The 15984-nt window shown below is 42.4% G+C and overlaps 1 protein-coding gene across 3 annotated transcripts in view; it reads left to right on the top strand.

Annotated features, from left to right (window-relative positions):
- The window catches only part of CPLX1 (complexin 1), a 351093-nt gene that overhangs the window by 221107 nt on the left and 114002 nt on the right, over nt 1–15984 (top strand). The gene's annotated exons all lie outside the window — the stretch shown is intronic.

The raw sequence follows: 15984 nt of genomic DNA, 5'->3' as shown, positions 1-15984 counted from the left end.
GACATCCATGGCTTCCAGACTTCAGGTAGTCATTATCTGCAAAGAATTCTCTACAAAATATTAACCCCTTAACGACCGCGGGCCGTAAAATTACGTCCTAAATGACATAATGTTACTGCCCGCGGTCCTCCGGCGGCAGCATGCCGCGATCGGCACACATCTCAGCTGATTTTCACAGCTGAGATGTGTGCCTGCTAGGCACGAGCAGAATCGTTCTCTGCTCGTGCCGATTAACCCCTTATATGGCGCTGTCAATACATGACAGCGCCATTATAAGCGCGATTGCGGTAATATTTTCCTTACCGCCCGATACCGGAAGTCACGTGACGCAATCACGTGACTCCCGATAGTTGTCATGGTAGCACAGGGTCATGTGATGACTGTACTACACCTGACTTGGTTTCACTTTCGCTGTGCCCGGGGCACAGCAAAAGAGAAAGACAGCGTATCTGCTGTTTACAGCCTTCCAGCTGTGATCAGCAGATACTGCCGAGCGATCGGAATGCTGATCGCAATAGCCCCCTAGGGGGACTAGTAAAATAAAAAAAAAAAGTTAAAAAATAAGTTTTAAAAAATTAAAAAAAAACAAAAAAACCTAAAAGTTCAAATCACCCCCCATTCGCCCCATTGAAAATTAAAGGGTTAAAAAAATAAAAAATATACACACATTTGGTATCGCCGCGTTCAGAAACGCCCGATCTATCAAAATATAAAATCAATTAATCTGATCAGTAAACGGCGTAGCGGCAAAAAAATTCCAAACGCCAAAACGACGTTTTTTTGTCGCCACAACTTTTGCGCAAAATGCAATAAGAGGCGATCAAAACGTAGCATCTGCGCAAAAATGGTACCGTTAAAAACGTCAGCTCGAGACGCAAAAAATAAGCCGTCATTGAGCCTAAGATCCCGAAAAATGAGAACGCTACGGGTCACGGAATATGGCGTAAAACGTGCGCCACTTTTTTCGGACAAACTTCCGATTTTTTTTTAACCCCTTATATAAAAGTAAACCTATACATGTTTGGTGTCTACGAACTCGCACTGACCTGAGGCATCACACCCACACATCAGTTTTACCATATAGTGAACACAGTGAATAAAATATCTCAAAAACCATAGTGCTATCGCACTTTTTTTGCAATTTTTCAGCATTTGGAATTTTTTTGCCATTTTCTAGTACACAATATGGTAAAACTGATGGTTTCATTTAAAAGTACAGCTCGTTCCGCAAAAAATGAGCCCTCACATGACCATATTTACTGAAAAATAAAAAAGTTACGTCTCTCAGAAAAAGAATGGCGAAACAAAAAAACGGAAAGCGAAAAATCGGCCGGTCGTGAAGGGGTTAAAAATGAACATTTTATTTATGGTAAAGTAAATTTGTCCAATTACTTTGAAGCCCCTGAAATGAGGAGGCTTTGTAAAAAAATAGTTGTAATTTCTGAGAATATTTTTATTCAACCCCTTTAATTAAAACTTAAAGTCAACATTTCAATTACATCTCAGTTGTTTCATTTTTAATAAAACATAATGGCATGCAGAGTCCAAACCACAAAAATACATTTACTGTCCAAATATTTCTGGACTGAACTGAATAGCTACACTAGTGTTGTGCCTAAGTACGCACAACCCAGACTGCTGAGAAGACTCTCTTCTATTACAAATGTTTAATACTATTTATATTGGTATTTTATCCATAGTTGTCTTTGTTTACTTGTTATGCCCCTCTCGTCTTCCCCATCACCTTCCTAACTTTTCATTCACTCTTAATTCACTGCTGAAATCCATACCCACAGAGCTACGTACTGATTATCAGCTTGCTTATTAAAGTTGCTGCCCAATAAAGTTTATGTAGACTGAAAAGGGAGGAGGATGGAGTAGGGAGGGAGAGTGAGGGAAAGAGAGAGACTCATATTAAGGCCAGAGTCATACTTGCGAGTGTCTCGCGTGAGTCTCACATCACATCACTCGGCATGGCTGCACAGTCTCTTGACACGGGCATCTCAGCTGCATAGAAATACATGCAGCTGACCCGCTCCTGTCAGGAGAGTTTGTGGCTGTGCCCGGTGATGCAATGCAAGACTTGCGCGAGTCCTGCGTGAGTCACTCGTAAGTGAGACTCCAGCCTAACTCAGATGCTGCTGCAAATGGTCAGTGTTCCATTTCAAAATTTCCTCCCAGCAGAAGGGTTTAATTTTCAGGGATAGGGCAGTTTTCAATTAACCTGCAGATTAACCCCATATCTGCAAGTTAAAGGGGTGGTTCACCTGTTTTCATTAATGGCCACATCAATATTATGTTGAGAAATAAGGTTTCTCTCAAATAGTTTGTGTTGCCAATAGTGCCTGTCAGTAGCGCTTTTGCGGTCCAGTTACCCCCTTTGAGTGACCCCCGGGCTCCGTGACCTCTGATGTCCAGTGATGTCATATCAACTACGGTAGTTCGGACCGCAGTCTCCCTGGGCTGTGGGTGGCGTTTCACAGCCCAGCATCTCGCATGCTTTACCTTCGAGCAAGCAGAAGCAATGCTGGGCAGTGATGAGTGGTAAAATGCCACCCACAGCCCAGTCACTCAGGGATATAGGTGCTTGCCTCAGTTGACGTGACATCACCAGACATCAGAGACCATAGAGCCCGGGGTCAGGCGATGGGGAAGAGTGGTCCACAATAGCGCCACTCACATGCACAATTGGCAACACAAGGTATTTGAGAGAAATCTTGTTTCTCAACATAATATCGATGTGGCCATTAATGAAAACGGGTGAACCACCTCCTTAATAGCATTTTTGCATGTGATAGGGTCCCTTTAACAAAGTGCAGTCTCACACACCCTCTTTGAGAGAGTGCAAACTGCAGTTGCATCCCGCTCTGTGTCTATCTATATATTTACAGTGCCGCCGTAAGGAAAAATCATTGGGAACTGTTTTTAAAAGTTTGTAGGAAGCCTGAAGGCAGGGAAAGATGTGAGACAGCAAGATGAAGGAAGGTGATTAAAAATGTCACTGCTCCTTAATAAAACATACTGCAGAGTTTCATGAATTCACATATGCCACAGTTTTTAATGATATGGAGTGACCGCTATCCTTCATGTTTGCTGTCACCATTAATCCAACACTATTCTGATTGACATTACTCAAGTCAAGGTAAAATAACCACGCAAAGATCTTAAATTACATTTTTCTCCTTGACTGATGTATTAGTCATATTTAGGTATTAATAAATGTTTGCAGACAATCTGTTTTGTATAGTAATAGAGAATATAGTTAATATATACTTGAGTTTTTCTGCCTTGTGTATATTGCTGCACATGGATGCAGAAGAGCAGATTTACCATCACAAATTGTACATTTTCTATAAAGGTTTAGAGATTCAGTTTTCAGTAATTGTTGGCAGTAGGGCTATTACATTAGTTTGCTGTTACTGTAAAACTGCTAAATGTAGCAAAGGCTAATTTTATTACTCTGTTCTGTGTATTGTCTTTGTTATGCTGATTCTCAATTACGACTAAGGCCATCACGGATCTTAATTACATGAAGCTTGCGGATTCACCCTTTGAGTTTTCTACTTTGAACCATCATAATAGCACACTTGCCCTGCTAATAGCCCACATGTTTTTTTTTTGTCATTTACTGTATTTTATCAGTGGCTCACTTCCATTTTATTTTTTTACAGTCTTCTAGACTCAATTATATACACTAAGTGGACATTGGATAAGGACCTGGTTTAAAGCCATATATTAGATACAGTAGAGCTGAATGTATTAGAAATTGATGGCTGCTGATGATGAGCGAGTTTCGAAATACTCGGATTCACGATACTCGTAACGAGTACTGTCTAATACTCCCGTACTCATTCGAAATAGTGTGTGCAATGCAAGTTAATGGTGAATACTCGCAATGTAACAAGTAACCCGAATGCCACACTGTTCGCTTTTAGTATACGAATAGTGTGGGGCTACTCGTTACTTTTCCCCCATTGACTTGCATTACACACACTATTTGGATTGCATATGCGAGTATTAGACAGTACTCGTTACAAGTATCGTGAATCCGAGTATTTTGAAACTCCCTCATCATTATTGGCTGCAACACATCTCAAATTTTGATTCATTTTAAAGGATATTTAAGCCAGAGAAGGTACCAGTGTTTTTGGACTGCATTAACTTGTTCAGAACAGGGTGATTTTCAATTTTCAGGCTTTCATTTTTTCTTCCCTTTATTCCAATATCCATAACTTTTCTTTTATATTTCTGTCGACACTGCTGTATAAAGGCTTGTTTTTTTGTGGAACAAGTTATACTTTTGAATGACACAATCCATTTTATCATATGATGTAGTGGAACATGGGAAAAAATACCTAGTATGGCAAAACAGGGAAAAAAAAGCCCAGTTCTGGAATTGTTTTTTGTTGTTTTTTTATTTACAGGATTCATTTTATGGTAATTATGACCAGGAAATATGATTGTCCATGACAGTATGATTACAGTGATAACAAGCATGCATAGTTTTTCTTTTATTTAAAACACCACTTTAGCTGGGGGGTTTTTCTGCAATCCACCAGCTGGAAACATGGTTCCTAGGCTAAAGTCTTGTAAAATCACTGGTGATATTAGTAGGCCCATTTTTCATAACCTTTAGTTTCCATTTTAGGGCATTTTGGGGAAAGATAGTCATTGCTGTTTCCCCATTGTTCACTAGTTCAATTGTCCTCTAGATCAGAGGTTCCCAACTCCAGTCCTCAAGGCACACCAACAGTGCATGTTTTCAGGATTTCTTTAGCATTGCATGGGTGTTGGATTCAGCACCTTTGCAGGTGATTAAATTATCACCTGTGCAATACTAAGGAAATCCTGAAAACATGCACTGTTGGCGGCCCTTGAGGACTGGAGTTGGGAACCTCTGCTCTAGATGATGCAGACTAATACACTGCAGGGAACTGATGCAATTCGCAATCGCCAGGCATTCTACAAGTCTGCATAGAAAAAGGGCTCTGGACAGTCCCACAATAAAGCATTGGCCATTGTTCCTTGACTCACCAAACAAAGGAACAATACGTCTGGCATTATTAAGAATAGTTCACCCCCACACAAGTGACCAGATATTCCTTATTGATGCTGAGTCATCACATCCTCTTCCATAGCCAGTGCAGAAGCTGTCAACTTACTTTAGCGTGCAAGTGAAGTGCATGATGTTACTGTCGTGCTCCGACAGTGACTTGCATACTGTCATCAGCTGCCAGGTTTGCTGGCAGTGTGAATTGCAATGAAGGCACCCGGTGAGTCATTGTGCCGCAAGACATTTCAGCTGCTGGTGTAGGTAATAATAATTGCAGATGCACCCTCTGCAACTGCGATTATTATACCCTTGCTTCTGACTATCTTTGCTTCAAAGACATTGTGCATTTCTAAAAGATTTATACAGTCATGTGACTTAAGCGGGCTTTACACGCTGCGACATCGCTAATGCGGAGTCGTTGGGGTCACGGAATTCGTGACGCACATCCGGCCGCATTAGCGATGCCGTTGCGTGGGACACCGATAAGCGATTTTGCATCGTTGCAAAAACGTGCAAAATCGCTAATCGGCGACATGGGGGTCCATTCTCAAATCTCGTTACTGCAGCAGTAACGAGGTTGTTCCTAGTTCCTGCGGCAGCACACATCGCTGCGTGTGACGCCGCAGGAACGAGGAAGCTCCCCTTACCTGCCTCCCGGCCGCTATGAGGAAGGAAGGAGGTGGGCGGGATGTTACGTCCCGCTCAGCTCCGCCCCTCCGCTGCTATTGGGCGGCGGTTCAGTGACGTCGCACGGACCGCCCTCTTAGAAAGAAGGCGGTTCGCCCGTCACAGCGACGTCGCCGGACAGGTATGTATGTGTGACGGCTGTTGTGCGGCACGGGCAGCGATTTGCCCGTGTCGCGCAACAGATGGGAGCGGGTACCCACACTAGCGATATCGGGACTGATATCGCAGTGTGTAAAGTAGCCTTTAGTTGAATATTGACCCCCAGCTATTATTTCATTAGTACCATTTAATTTTCCAGCCTTTTTGTTAATCCTGTCCCAAATGTTTTAAGACGTATTGCTGCAGTCAGTTTGTAAATGAGTTATTTTTTTAGCAAATGAAATGGAAATATGTGTCCTTGACCTTCTGATCTGTGTCCTATGTTCTCTTGTTAATAAAATGTGGGATTTAGCAATTTCCAAAACATTGCATTCTTGTTTCCTTTACATTTTAGTGTTTCAACCTTTTTAGGAACTTTTTTTTTATAATATAGTAATTCCAAAATCCAAAGTATTTTACAGAAATGAAGCAATCCAGCATTTCAATTGTTAGTTAAAAAATCATCTTTATTTAAAACCCTTTAAAAATCCATACATATGTATGAATAAAGAAAGCAACATGATGCAATCAGGAAAGAAGCTGAAAAATGAGAGATTGCTGACTGATGGAAGTTGAATGAAAATGCCACTTTTCTGCAGAAAAATATACTGCAGAGCTCCATGTGTTCACATAAACTTCAGATTTTTTAATGATAGGTGCTCCTTAACAATGCAGGCTGAGAGCTAGAGTGACTGCTTTCCCTCATGTTTGCTGCCACAATGAGACCAGCATCCATTCTGAATTACATCACTCATGTCAAGGCAGAATTGCCACTCAAAGATCAAATGTAATATTATTTTTGGCTTACTCTTGTATTTACTATAGGTAGACATTAAAGGGACTTTTCACCAGGATTTTGCCACCTGCCTTGAGAGCAGCATGATGTAGGGAGAAAGACACTCAATTACAGTGGTGTGTCACTTACTGGGTTGCTTGCTATAGTTTTGATAAAATCACTCTTTTATCAGCAGGAGATTATCAATAAGATTATCACTAAAGGACTATCACTATGACCTATTGTCATATAGTTCTCCATATTTAGGAGCTCTGTATAGCCCCACCCCACCACTGATTTGCAGCTTTCTGGCTATGCACAGTATACACAGAAAGCTGTCAATCAGTGGGTGAGGTTAAACAGAGCTCAGCATTCAGAGAACTACAGTACTAGATCTGCAGCAGAAAAAACAAGTTATTTAAAATATATATATTAGAACAAGCAGCCCAGTAATACATTTCTGGAATTTGGGACTCTGAACCTACATCATGCTGCTCTCAGATTTTATAACAAAAACTTGTGATGGACTCCCTTAAACTATACTCATATATAGTTGAAACCAGAAGTTTACTTACACTATCTAAAAAAAACACATATTCATGTTTTTCTCATTATCGCACATGAAATCAGAACAAACCTTTCCCGTTTTAGGTCAATTAGGAACCAAAATTATTTATATTTGCCAAATGCCAGAATAATGAGAGAGAAAATGTTTTACGGCATTTTTATTACTTTCTGCAAAGTCAAAAGTTTACATACATTTCATTAGTATTTGGTTCCATTGCCCTTAAAGTGTATGACTTGGGTGAAACATTTTGGATATCCTTCCACAAGCGTCTCATAATAGTTGGTAGGAATCTGGGCCTATTCCTTCTGTCAGAACTGGTATAACTGAGCCATGTTTGTAGGTCACCTTGCTCGCACCTGCCTTTTCAGCTTTGCCCTAAATTTTCAATAGGATTGAGATCAGGGTTTTGTGATGGCCACTCCAAAACATTGACTTTGCTATTCTTAAGCCACTTAGTAAATAGTTTGGCAATATATTTCAGGTCATTGTCCATTTAGAAGACCCATTTCCGCCCAAGCTTTAAGTTCCTGGAGGACGTCTTGAGATGTTGCTTCAGTATTGCCACATAATTTTCTTTCCTCATGATGCCATCTATTTTGTGAAGTGCACCAGTCCCCCCTGCAGTAAACCAACCCCACAGCATTATGCTACTATCCCTGTGTTTCCAAGTTGGGATGGTGTTCTCAGGCTTCAAAGCTTCTCCCTTTTTTCTCCAAATGTAACAATGGTCAAACTGTTCAATTTTAGTTTAGTCAGACCATATGATATACCTTCAAAAATGAAGGCCTTTGTTCCTGTGTGGATTTGCAAACATTAATCTGACTTTTTACATTTCTTTTGGATTAATGGCTTCTTCCTGGCAGAGTGGCCTTTCAACTTATGTTGATGCAGTACTCGTTGCATTGTGATAATGACACAATCTTACCAGCTGCCACCAGTATCTTCACAAGGTCTTTTGTTTTTATTCTTGGGTTGATATGCACATGTCTGTCCAAAGCACGTTCTTCTCTGGTACACAGAACCCATGATAGCTGGACATTGTTATCTTATTTTTACTTGTGTATAATTGTTTATACAAATGAAAGAGGCGCCTTTGAGTATCCAAAAATTCCACCAAAGGATGAACCAGATTTGTGCTAGTTCACAATTCACTTTTCTGAGATCTTGGCTTATTTCTTTTACACAAAAAGCAGTGTGTTTCAGGTGTGCATTAAAATACATCCACAGATGTGTCTCTAATTAACTTAGATGTTGGCAATAAACCTATCAGAAGCTTCCAAAGACATGACATCATCATATGGGCTTGTTTAAGACATGGTACTCTTAGGGTATGTAAACTTTTTACTTTGCAGAAAGTAATAAAAATGCTTTAAAATGTTCTCTCTCTCATTCTGGCATTTGCCAAAAATATAAATCATTTTGGTAATCCTAATTGACCTAAAATGAGAAAGGTTTTTTCTTGTTTTATGTGAAAAAAACATGCATATGTGTAACACCTGCCGGGATCCACAGACTCAGACGGTCTGTAATGGACAGGCTAGAGGGAAGCCACTAACCAAGCAGGACACCCAGAACCCTGAAACCCTTTAACCCCTATACAAGGATTTGAAATTACACAGGGCCCTGGAGATCACTACCTGTGGAAGGCTGCAGTCCGATGAGAGTAGTCGTCAGGCAGGGTCAAACCAGGAATTGCAGAACAGGGACAGAATCAGTAGGCAAGGACGTTATCAGAAAACGTAGCAGAGGTCAAATCCGGATCGGGCAGTGAGGTAGATAAACAGCAGGCAGGAGAGGTAGTCAGGAAACAAGCAGAAGTCAAAACACCAGAATCACAAAACAGAACAAGGCAGAACAGGAACCAGAATATCAGAACTATCTCTGGCAGAGGTCAGCAGACAGGAGGGGAAATAAGAAGGGTGTGTTGTCTTCCCATTGGCTGTAGCTGAATGATGATAACTTCAGCTGGAAGACACACGCCACCTACAGTCAGCCAGTGGTACTGCAGATCCCAAGGAAACCCAGCCCAGTGGACGAGCGGAGCCTGCGCCCACCGGCACCGCTGGCATCGACTCCTCTCCTATCAGGCATTGACTCCTCTCCTATCACCAGCACCATCCACGACAGGAACACGGCGTCGCCTGGCGATTGGAGTAGAAGTCACTGGAGCAGACTCCGGTGGTGACGTAACAATATGTATCTTTTTAGACAGTGTATGTAAACTTCTGGTTACAACCGTATGTTGTTAGATAACTTTTAGTTATCTACTGTATGTTGAACAGGCTACAACTAATATGTTTACCTGTTGCATGAAATTTAAAAAAGTTTGAATACATTTTTTTCTTTTTTACAAATTCTGAAGATGCTGGATTTTTACAACATAATTTGTATTTAGTGCTACTTACCTGGAGACCTGCTGGGTTCTCTATCTGTGCATTCCATTGAATATCCAAATGGATTGAAATGTCAGGCAAGATCTGGACAAGCTAATAAGTTCATTATACATTTTTAAATTGTTTTCATTTGAAATGAAGCAATTTCAGATTTGTTGATTTTTAAGTTTAACCCCTTTACCCTGTTGTTGTTTTTTGCTCCCCTTCTTCCAAGAGCCATCATTTTTTTATTTTTTCTGTCTATTTTGCCATATGAGGGCTTATTGTTTGCAAACGAGTTGCACTTTTGAATGAAACCATTAGTTTTACCATATAGTGTACTATTGCACAATTGGTTTTTGGATATTTTATTTACCATTTTTCACTGTATGGTAAAAATGATGTGTCAGTGTGATGCCTCAGGTCGATACGAGTTTCTAGATACCAAGCATGTATACATTTACTTTTAACTAAGAGGTTAAATAAAATTCATAAGCTTGGCCAAAAAAGGAATTGCACTTTTTGCAAAATTTTCTGAGACACTTAGCGTTCTCATTTATTGGGATCTGGGGCTCATTGATGACTTATTTTTTGCATCTTGAGCTGTTGTTTTTAATGATGCCATTTTTGTGTACATGCTACATTTTAATCACATGTTAATAGTCTCTTTTGGAATTTTTTTCTCGACATGCCATGTACCGATCAGATTAATTGATATTATATTTTAATAGGTCAGGCATTTCTAAATGCAGCGATACCAAATATGTGTATTTTTTTTTTTTTTTAACTGTTTTATTTTCAATGGGGCGAATGGGGGTGATTTGAACTTTTAGGGGTTTGTTTTGTTTTTTAGATTTTTAAAAACTTTTTTAAATGTTTTATTTATTTTTCTAGTCCTCTTAGGGGAATTTATTTCTGCATAGTCTGATTAATCACTTGTTAATTTCAGTTGATCAGAGCAGCATTGCTCTGCTCAGCAGAAATACAGCATTCCTGTGTGAGCCGGCACTCTGTTGACTCACACAGGAAATACGCTATAACAACAGCAGGAGTCATCACATGATCCGTTACTACCATGGCCACCATTGGCTCCCATGACCACATCACAGGGCCTCTGATGGCGGCGAAGAAGGGTGCGCCTCCGTGGCCATTTAAATCGTGCTTTCACATTTTGACATCTTGATCTAAGTGGCAAGCAGGTACGGGTGGATTGCGAATCCACCTGTGCCTGTTAGCCCACATGTCTGCTGTTCAAATCAGCAGATGTGCAGGGATCCCAGCTGGCTCACCGCAGCAGCCGGCGGTGATTACAGCTATACAACCAAGGATGTACCGGTAGATTTTGGTCGTAAAGGGGTTAACTGCATTAGCACATTAAAAATTCTTTCAGTACTGCAGCTACTTAATGTCACACCCCCCCCCCCTACATATTATACATTTGCACCCTTTTAGTACCTTTGATATGGCACTAAAGGGTGTTTAGCTTGTTTTAACCTAATAAATAAATAATTTTAAAAAATAACGTGGGGTCCCCTGTATTTTTGATTACAGCAAAAGTAAAGCAGACAGCTGAATGCTGATATTATCAGGCTGGGAAGGTCCATGGTTATTGGGCCATTCCCAGCCAAAAATTGCAGCCCGAAGCCACTCCAGAAGATGCATATAACATTAAATGTGCCAATTCTGGTGCTTTGTCTTGGCTCTTCCCGATTTCCCTGGTATAATGTAATCAGGGTAATGGTTTTTTGAGATTGATGTCGCTGTGTAGTGTCAGTTGGCATCAAGCCCTGGTGTTGGTAATGGAGATTTTTCTACTAACCTAGTAAGTCAAAACAAAAAACACATACAAAAATACTTTATTTATTATAAGTCGAGAGTGGCTTCTGCCCAAAATTTATGGAGCCTTGTTCTTAGGCTCTATAGCCATTGATGTCTGTAATCGAGGACCACAGTGGTAACTGCTTTACTACGTCGGACCTGGGAACTCTGATTTCTAATAAATTGATGAATGAGAAACAGTTATTGTTGCTATTTTTCTCTCTTTTTATGCCTTTCAAGTTTGCTTCCCTGGACTTCCCAACCTGATAATATTAGCCCACAGCTGTCTGCTTTACCTTTGCTGATCATTAAAAATAGGGAGGACCCTATTTTGTTTTTTAAAATTTTTTATTTTTTGGTTAAACCAGGCTAAACACCCATTACTACCATATGAAAGGCACTAAAGGGTGTAAGTTTATAATATGTTGGCGGTTGTGACATTATAGCAGCAGGATATTTATCTATTCAATCTATCATTTATCTATCTTTATCTATATATATACATTTTTTTATTGGTTGCCAGGAGGGTTTGGCTGGGAACCTATTGTATATATCGCACGAGACTTGCCAGTGCAAGTCTATGGGTGTGAGAAAGAAATTGAACGACACACGCACTACTCTTGTACCATCCATTTTTTTTCACACCCATAGACTTGCATTGGAAAAGTTTCATGTGACATATGTGGCCATAGTCAGCATGCTGCAATTTTTTCCTTAGCCCAATTACAGCTGAGGAAAATCTTGCACATGAACACTGCCTCACTGAATAACATTGCTGCAAGTGCAATATGATTTTTTTATCTGATTGAACTCTCAATTTTTAATCGCAAATGGGTGTGAGGCCTAATAATGATGAGCAGCCTAATACATCCTTAATCTCAACGAAAATCCAATACCAGCTATATACGTTGCATTTATGACTGGCATGCCACTGACATCAGAATTGCAGATAAAGATTATTATAGTAACCAGTGTCTCAAACGGTACTTGGTCTTGGAAGATCTCTGAACAATATACAGTGTTTATGGATAGTATTGGATGCTCACACCAATTTGCTTGGTAGGGACTGCTTACAAAATCCCTCTTGTCCTCTACACGATGTATGGCACTGGGCTGTTTCTCGTGTGTAAAATTCTATTCCATCATCTTATTAGTTAGTGTACTGAGAGTCAGACCCCCACCATTCTGATGACCTTTTTGAAGTATAAATAATCAATATTAGCTTCATGTAAAATTACTTTAAATTCCAGTTCATTTAGAGCATACATAGATATCTATAATATTTCTTATAGTGAACAATTTACATTAAATACAGAATCTGCAAGACTTGACCCAGTCTCCATAGAAGCTAACATATTAGCTGCAGAAAACAAGAAACTGTGCCATCCAGAGACTAGTGTGAAAATGGAAATATTTTGTTAATTTTGATAACATAATAGATTTTATATATATATATATATATATATATATATATATATATATATATATATTGTGAGGTAGCAACCACCAATGTGGTAAATGGTCGCTATATGTCACAGTGGAGAAGGTACCTGCGATATTTAAACGGAAAAGGTTGCTATGGGACTTGTAGTCCACAAAGGCTTCTTGCTGCATATAAGGGTCAGGTTCCCTTTAATAATCCAAGGGTGCTGTGCAGGTCTGAGAATCACACACCTCCACCTGTGGGTGTATCCAGCTTGATTTAGGAGACTGGCAGTGTGTGTTCTGAAGAGTGAGAGCAGAGCAGAGAGCTCTGGATGGAGCAACCTGTGTGGAGGCTGAGCACAGGACTCCGATACTGAGTCTGAGTCGAGACTGAGGTGAGTGCAGCCAGACCAGGGCTGTAGGGCTGAACCTCTCCTGGAGGAGACACAGACCCAGTGGTCTGCAGAGGGCCCTGGGGCCGAGAAGGAACCTCAGCTAGAGGTGTCTGCTAGCAGGTGCCAGAGAGTGGGGAAAGAGGTTAAACTTCCACTATGAACTTGTAATAGAGTCTGTTCTGTAAGCTGCAGAGCAGGAAGCCTGGGAAAGCTCCAGGCCTGCGTGGACCGATTATAAGTCTGTGGACCTTCCTGGAACAGCCGAACGGGGTATCGTAAGACGGTCTCCTACGGCAAGGGGTGCCTGTATGACGGGGACCCATATGGACGGTGCATAACCCGGCTGTGTTCCGGATGACTTTACCTGTACAGCGAGGACAATAAAGCTGTTTGGATCGGACTATTTGGGTCACTGCCTCTTTGTCGTCCTGGGGGACCCCCACCCCGCTACATTATGGTGGAGAATGCGGGCATGCGGCCTGGTTGCTAGGGGCAATGCAGCATGGTTGCTGCGAGTAACGGTCTAGGACGTATTCCTCTGGATATAAGTGGTTTGCGGTGGATCGGCGGGTCCATGAAAATCATGTCGGCGCACTTAAGCAACTGGCGGTGGATCGGCGGGTCCACGAACAGGGACAGCATACTCCGGCTGCTGGCGGTGATTCAGCGGGTCTGCAGGGTTTCGTGCTGCAGTGGCGAGAGACCTGTGACTGGAGGTTCCAAGCCAACCCGGACTTGCGGGGCCCTGTGTGGTGAGCAGTGATACACCACAGGCTGGAGATCCTGCTTGTATGGGCGGTACAACCTGGAAAGGTTAGTGGTTGTCTAACCCCCCCCCCCCGTCTTTGACCACCGGGTATTACCCATTGGAGCACCCCTCCTGTTCATATTCTCGTTGCAGCATGGAGGAGCTCCTGAACCAGCTGCTGCAAAGTCAGCAGCACCAACAGCATGTGCCAGGAGGTCCAGCAACAGCAGTGGGGGCTGAAAGCCAAAAAGGGGGAATGGTCCCCGCGGACATTGTAGAGGAGCTGTACCAGTCCCTGGTCCGGGGACAGCAGGAGCTGTCAGAGTGTAGCGATGTCGCCGCCATAAACCAGTTTGAGCGTTCCCTTCAGGGGCCAGTATGGACACGGGGTGCCCAGGGAGATAAGGGCGACCGGTGTGAACTGGGGGCTAAGGACATTGCATGGAAACCCCAAAAGGGGGCGGAGTCTCAAAAAGAGGTGGTTGCCCAAAAGGGGGCGGATTCCCAAAAAGGGGTGGTTGCCCAAAAGGGGACGGAGGCCCGAAACGGGATAGTTACCCAACAGGGGGTGGAACCCCAGAAAGCGGTGGTGACCCACAAGGGGGTGGAGCTTTAAAAATCCAAACCAAGGGACTATAGCAAGGGGCAATGGGATTCGCCTTACCTATGTCCTACCTGCGGTATAGGCTATCCATCCGATGTGAGGCCACAGAAGTGCTCCGTGGACTTGAATGGGCTAAGTGTGTCTGGTCTGTTAGACCCGGGTAGCCAGTTGACCTTAGTGAGACCCATGTCCGATCTCTATTTTATGGTGGGTAGGACAATAGAAGGATGTTGTGTGCATGGGACCACTAAAGAATATCCTCTTGCCAGGGTGATGATTCAGATGGCCAAACGTATGGTGCGCCCTGATGTGGGTGTAGCTCCAGATCTGCTATATCCGGTTGTCATAGGACAGGACGTTGAGTTCTTTCGGGACTTATGGAAGACAGAGGCCGGGACCGATTGCACAGGAATAAGTCGGCTCCCACCTACGGAAGCCTCTTTTCCGCAAGAGGTTATACAGGTTTCCGGTGGATCATTGAGGTACACGGAGGAGGAGGTACCTCCACGTAAGGACAGTCCTAAGTTGGGGGTGACCAAAGATAATGGGGGACATGCCCAACTTAGTGACATGACCGTTAAAGTAACAAATGATAGTGTGACTGTTAAAAATGGGAGAGCTCCAGACAAGGGGTCCGACACCTGGTTAAGAGGGGACGTGGTAGTCCAGAACACCAGGGGGAGTGACGATGACTCCAGAATAGACACTGACTTTACTAAAGTGACAAATGAGTACAGTGACATACTGATGAGCAAAGAGGGGAAATCCTCCTCCCTTAACCGAAGGCGCAACAGGCGCAGAGGGGCAGAGCAAGCTACACCCTCTGAAAATATGGACCAGGTAGAGACAGTTTCGTGTATTTCTGCCAACAGTGCGGATTCCCTTCCAGAATCTGAGTGTGCAGAGAAGGTTGAGAAAGGCACATTGCCGATAGCAACCGCTAATGTAGAGTCGGACAGCAAAATCATGCAAAAGAAAGATGTGTCTGTGCTGGAACTGACACATTGTAACGACAGAATTCAGCAGGGTGAAATTGCAGGGAAAGAACCGACCAAAGAAGTAATGGCGGTGTCTTCTATAATTTCCAAGCATGAAGCTGGTAGTCTGTCGGATGAAAGCGCTGTAGGAGATGACATCCTACAGAGTAATATAGGAGGAGTAATCCTAGACAGTGTTGGTGGAGTACAAATCCACAAAGGTCCTGGTGAGCGGACCTGTAAGCTACCCAGTGTTGAGGTGCTGAATGTTGAAAATGGTGCCAAGGTTCTAAGAAGAACAGAGTACCGTGCTGAAGGGCGTGACACCCTGGTAGAAGGTGATGCTGTAAATGCCCAAGAGAAGGCAGAGGGTGACACTGCAGAGACCCAAGAGGAAGTTGGAGGTAATGCAGTGAAGTCCCAA

This window comes from Anomaloglossus baeobatrachus, chromosome 1 (assembly GCF_048569485.1).
Source record: "Anomaloglossus baeobatrachus isolate aAnoBae1 chromosome 1, aAnoBae1.hap1, whole genome shotgun sequence".
In the NCBI taxonomy this organism is placed as follows: domain Eukaryota; kingdom Metazoa; phylum Chordata; class Amphibia; order Anura; family Aromobatidae; genus Anomaloglossus; species Anomaloglossus baeobatrachus.
Note: the sequence above shows the minus strand (reverse complement) of the source record. Positions and strands in the feature narration are given on the sequence as shown.